This window comes from Hevea brasiliensis, chromosome 4 (assembly GCF_030052815.1).
Source record: "Hevea brasiliensis isolate MT/VB/25A 57/8 chromosome 4, ASM3005281v1, whole genome shotgun sequence".
NCBI classification, from domain to species: Eukaryota; Viridiplantae; Streptophyta; class Magnoliopsida; order Malpighiales; family Euphorbiaceae; genus Hevea; species Hevea brasiliensis.
In genome coordinates, this window is record NC_079496.1 from 12,658,025 (window position 1) to 12,664,447 (window position 6,423).

Genomic DNA, 6,423 nt, shown 5'->3' on the forward strand with positions numbered 1-6,423 from the left:
TGGAATTCGTTAGAATTCGAATATAATACAGAAAAAAAAAGGTATGGATAAATTTCTCATTATGAAATATTTTGAATTCTAAATACTTGATAATATGCCTGTTATGGATAAGTCAATGAGTTGCGTATCTTTGTTTCAAAGTTTAAGGATTTGAAAGTGATAGTTCCTAAATCACTAAAATTAGAGGAATAATAGCACATCATATTTCTAGTTTGAATGATTATAGGAAGAAATTACTGTATGTCACATACGACTTTTCTCTTAAACAGATTCAGAAACACTTACATATTAAAAAGTTTTTTATGTGATAATTTGTTTTATGTTGATGACATGCTTATAATTATAAGAAATATAAGGTTATATTATGATGCTAAAGCTCACGGTGAATGTGTTAAAGAAGATAATAAGATTTATGTGCATAAGTCGAAAAACACTTTTATATGCATAAATTCTAATTCATATTAATTGTGTCTATCACTAACTAGGTGGGTATATTATTAAAAATATTAGTAATAATAAAATTTGTCTCATTTTGAAAGAGTTATGTCTGTTCATTAAAAGACATCAAAATGAACTATTTATTACCGATAGTTATATCTATTGTAAAAGGTATAAGTGAACAAATATAATTGTTCTAAGAGATACAAAGTGAATGGTTGTATCTGTTCTAAAAGGTATAAGTGAATGGTTGTATCTGTTCTAAGAGGTATAAGTGAACGGTTGTATATGTTCTAAGAGGTATAAGTGAACAAATGTAATTATTCTAAGAGATACAAAGTAAACAATTGTATCTGTTGTAAAAGGTATAAGTAAACAGATGTAATTATTCTAAGAGATACAAAGTGAACGATTGTATCTATTGTAAAAGGTATAAGAGAATAGATGTAATTGTTATAAGAGATACAAAGTGAACTGTTGTATCTATTCTAAAAGGTGTAAGTGAACAGATATAATTATTCTAATAGATACAAAGTAAACTATTGTTTATGTTTGAAGAGATGCAAATGCTTTATAAATAGCAGTTTGGAATAAAAATCTATTACCTTTTCTTTTTTGTCTCTTCTCTTCATTTTTACCTACAATTAATATTATTATTCTTTAATTTATTCTTGGGAGAATTTTAAAATTACTGTCTAGATTTATATTTTGGTTATTATCCTTGAGGGATCTGCCTAAACTACCTAGCTGTAACATAGTGGGGGTTTTACTCTTTGTCAATTTCATTATATTGAGGGAAGCAAATACTCCATATGATATTTATTGCAAATTGACTTGAAATTTTAGTAGAATAATTACTCAAATTGAGTATACTAATGCTATTGATAGCTTAATATATGCTATGTATTGCATTAGACCTGATATTGCTTTCGTAGTATTTAAATTATCAAGTTATACTAGTAATATTAGTATGAAATACTGAAAAGAAATTTTAAGGATTTTTGGATATTAAAAAAAAAAAAAGAGAATTATAAACTATAGATTATTCTGTGATAAATTTCTAAATGTGCTAAAATCATATAAAGAGTTGTATTCATGCAAAGAGTTGTGTCTCTTGGCCAAAAGATGTAACTAAATAAAAAGATGCAATTCTTCTTAATAGTTACATGTATGAAGAGATGAATTTATTGGCCAAAAGGTTGATACATTTTGAGTAGTAAATATAAGAGCCTTAAAAGTCATTTGTAAGAAGTGACAAAAGGACAAATGAGTATGCATTTGTGTGTATGTACAAGTTTAGCTTGGTTCTTTATTGTTAGATACTCTTATTTTAAACAAGTTATGAAGTAATTTATTTCTACAAATCTAGACTATGAATTATTTATGTAGTTCATGTTATAAACATGTGATTATATGGTTGACTAGTGAAACAAATATGGTGGAGATCCTAGGGTGTTATAAATGCCAATTGGATAAGTAGTACTAAGGATAATAAGTCAACCTTTGGTTGGTTGTCCACTTTAGGTGGAGGTTTTGTTTCGTAGGCATCAAAAAAATAAACTTGTATAACTTATTCTACGGTAGAATCCGAATTTATAACTTTGGCGAATGTTGGTAAAGAAGTAGAATGGCTGAGAAACTTGTTATCGGATATTAAGTTGTGGCCACAACCTGTGCTATCTATTTCTTTATATTGTGATAATCAAATCACGATGGTTTAGCTTATAGTAAAATATACAATTGAAAGTATATACATATAAGCTTAAGACATGAAAATGTAAGACAATTAGTCTCTAATGGTGTTATTACCATGTTTATGTTAAATCCTATAATAATCTAGCAAATCCTTTAATAAAAGGGCTCTCGAGAGTTATAATCATAAGTACATGTGCTGATTAGGATTTAGAATATTCCATTAAATTTACTAATGATGGGAACCCTACTTTATAGTATTATTACTAAATAAAGTTTAAAGGGTAACAACAAGTCATTAGTAAATGTTGTAATTACAGTACTTAATATACTAAGTTAATGGAATGAGGATGAGTATTTTTACTCTTAATAAAGTTTAAAATTATTACAAAGGAAACTTCACCTATATGGACATAGGAAGTGGTGCCGCTTCAACAAAAGTGAGAATAACTTTTGCAAATGTTCATGAAAACAGGAGGTAGCACAAGGCCATATTCGTGCTAAAATTCTGATGAACTTTTTAAGTCGAACTAATTGATTCGTGTGTGTAGTATTTCCGGTTCTATTTAATAGGAATCTAGGTTTAAGCTAAGGCCACCATGATTTCTTTAGAACTTTGAAGTACTTACACTAAGGAAAAGTTTAAATCGAAAAATACTTTTCATTATGCATGAAACAATGGGATCTAACAATACAAGCTAAGTGGGGGATTGTTATAAATAGCTTGTATGTTAGATAGTATAGAGAGAAAGAATTCCTATATTATTAAAATATAAGAAAGTGAATGAATGATAAGAGTGAAATATGTATAGAATTATATATATATAATTCAATATATATTATTCTATTATGGCACTTGACACGTATATGCGTGAAATAAAATAATTATCATATTATAATTTTCGTAAATAAATTATGAACAGATGTGTTTATTAACAAGTAGATATGTCTGTTAATAAACAGACATGTCAATTCTATACAAACAGTCATAACTGTTTGTATAGGTGTCTGTTACTAAACATACATGTCTATTCTATACAAAAAGTCATAACTATTTGTATAGGTGTCTGTTAATAAACAGATATGTCTATACAAATAGTCACAACTATTTGTATAGGTAGCTTTTAATAAACAGACATGTCTATTACACAAATAGTTATATCTATTGGAGATAGACAGATGTGTTTATCTAGTAAAGGTGTCATGACTTTTCATTCTTTATAAATATGGATGAGTTTTTCAATCCAGATATATACTACTTCTACTTCTTCTTTTTTTCTTCTAGTCTCTCTAAATTCAGTCCATATAAAGAGTTCTTAAGGGAAATCTTTAGGAGTTGCTGTTTGCAGATTTCAGGCTTTGTTGTATCCTGGAGGTATATTACCATAACCTTGCAGCAATCTAGTGGGGGCAATTAATACCTTAAAGATAGTGATTCATCACGCCTCAAAGCCTATTCTACACCCACAGCCTCAACATTTACTATTTCTCATACAATTACATACAATTTTAAATTTCCGTCTAAAAGAAGAGCATCATTTGGATTTTTTAAAAAATATTGATGAGCTACATGGAGTGATTAAATGAATTAATAATTTACCTAGTACATACAAAATAAAGTTAATATCATCATTAATATATTAATAAAAAAATATATTATTTAATTTTTTTTAGTTTTTAGATTTGTATTTAAAAAAAAAAGGTTGTTCGCCGGCAGCATCGCATGGGTATATCACTAGTATAACATTATTTTCGTGCACCATGTTCCCTGTTCATAATACAGTAACTTCCCCGTGACAAATGTTGTAAATACTCCAACTCTCAAGTTTTCTTTCCCTTTTCTTTGTCCCATTGAGAAAAAATAAAAATGCAGCCACCATGTTCCAATGCATAAGTACAAATGGCGTCCTTTTATTCTTCAGCTTCTCGTTTTTATCATTTCCCATGCATCATTCATGCATGCGTTGAGATACTCTTTCTTAGTTGCAGCATGCTTTTGTACCCTCCCTCTTGACTTTTTCCCGCATTTCTTTTGTTCCCATAAAATATTCTCTTCTCAAGTCATCCCAATTGACTTTCAAGCGTACCTATCTAAGCATCTCCTTGCACACTTGCTAGCCATGCTATTGTACCATTTTTAGCATTTCCTTGCATCTTTGGCTGTCATGCTTTTGTACCATTTAAAGCATCTCCTTGCATCCTTTCCCACTTGCATACCATGAGAGTGTGTTCTCCTATCGGTATTTTTATTTATTGTTGGTGCTTCCATTCTCTGAACTTTTCACTTTCAAACTTTTCATTTCTAAAGTCCAAACTGTTGATATTCACTTTCCACTTCGAAAGTTTGCACTCATGCATTTCAAACTATTGGCAATAAAATTTCTTTGTTCCTTTGTTGGTTGGTGAAGTTTAAAAAAATTCCATCGATACACCATTACTTGACTTCTTTCTTTTAAATTTTATTTTAATTTTTATATATTCGCAATTCCCATTTTATGATATTTTTACAATCTCTTTCGTTCTTTTCAATGTTTTTATCATAAAATGCTTCTTTTTATTGCAGTATTCTAGGGAAAAAAAACTCAAGTATTTGGTATGAACTTTTCCAGTGAATATTATAGATCCTATTATTTTGTTACATTTATTCCTATTATTGTGATTCTATATTTCGTTAGACCAATGTAATATCACCCATTCATTATCCTGCCCTTCCATTTTGTGTTGTGTATGTTTTTGGTGATGAATTCTTAGGACTTGGATTTGTGGATATTGATATGTGTTTAGCCCCCAATGTACACAAATCGATGTTGATATAAGGTGTAAATGGCTTGATATAGATTATACATATTTTTAATTGCCTTTTTTCTCAAAGCAACTTCAAAAAAAAAATGAGAGAGAGAGAGAGAGAGAGAGAGAGAGAGAGAGAGAGAACATTCACACTTCAAAGAGAGAGATAGAGAAGGAGAGAGCAAGGGAGAGAGAGAGAGAGAGAGAGAGAGAGAGAGAGAGAGAGAGAGAGAGAGTTCTTTAAACAGTTTGAATAGCTAAAAAAATGAAGGGATAATTAGACCATGGATATTTGACAAGTTATTAATAAAAATACCTTCTTGTGAACATTAAAAACATATAAATATTTATTTAATATTTGAGAGGGAAAGAGATAGATAGAGAGAGAGAGAGACCATGAGGTAGAGATAGAGATAGAGAAAGGGGGATAGAGAGAGTTTTTAAACCAATTTAAACAACTAGAAAATGAATGGCTAATTGCGCCATGAATATTTAACAAGTTAGCTAATAAAAAGTACCTTTCTTGGAACATTAAAAACAAATAAATATTTATTTAATATTATTTTAATGCAAAAAAAGTTGTTATTTTAAAAGGAACTTGGGAATTGAACTTCATATGCACATTTTCTAAGTAGCTTTTAATATTGAAAAAATTTATAACTTATGTGAAAAATTCATTAAAATGTCTTATAAATCCCTTAAAATTTTAGATACACCTCCAATAAGTGAGAATAATTTTTTCAGGTGTTTTATTGCTATTTACTATTTCTTATACAATTACATATAATTTTAAACTTCCGTCTAAAAGAAGAGCATCATTTGGATTTAAAAAAAAAAACATTGATGAGCTGCATGGAATGATTAAATGAATTAATAATTTACTGAATACATACAAATTAAAGTTAATATCATTATTAGTATATTATTTAAAAATATATATTATTTAATTTTTTTTACTTTTTAAATTTGTATTAAAAAAAAAAGTTCGTCTGCAGCATCGCACAGGTATATCACTCGTCTAATTAATTTTTATTAATGCTACTCAAGGATTTTATTATTATTATTATTATTATTATTATTATTATTTGCAGTGTAGGCCTGTATAGTGAAAGAGTCAAATGGGACTTGTGGATTTGTATTTGTCATCGTAGTGACTCCTATAAGCTGCTATCGTAGGGGATTAATAGGAGTCAAATAAGTTGGGTAACGTTCCAGCTGATTTCAGTTTATACTCTATTTTGATTAGATTTTGATCCAATTCAATTCTGATTATGATTCTGATTTTTGATGGTTTCGATTGAGAAATGATTTACTCTACGTGGTGTCTTCTAAAGATGCCATTTTTTTTTTAATTTATTGGAATCGACTAAAATTGATAATTCAAACCACTAATTTCAATATAATTTTAATTTAAGATGTCTTTTATAATTACTTGGTTTTATATAAAAATTTATTAGTTAAGATAATATAATTTCTCTATTAGATGACTTGAAAAATGATTTGTTC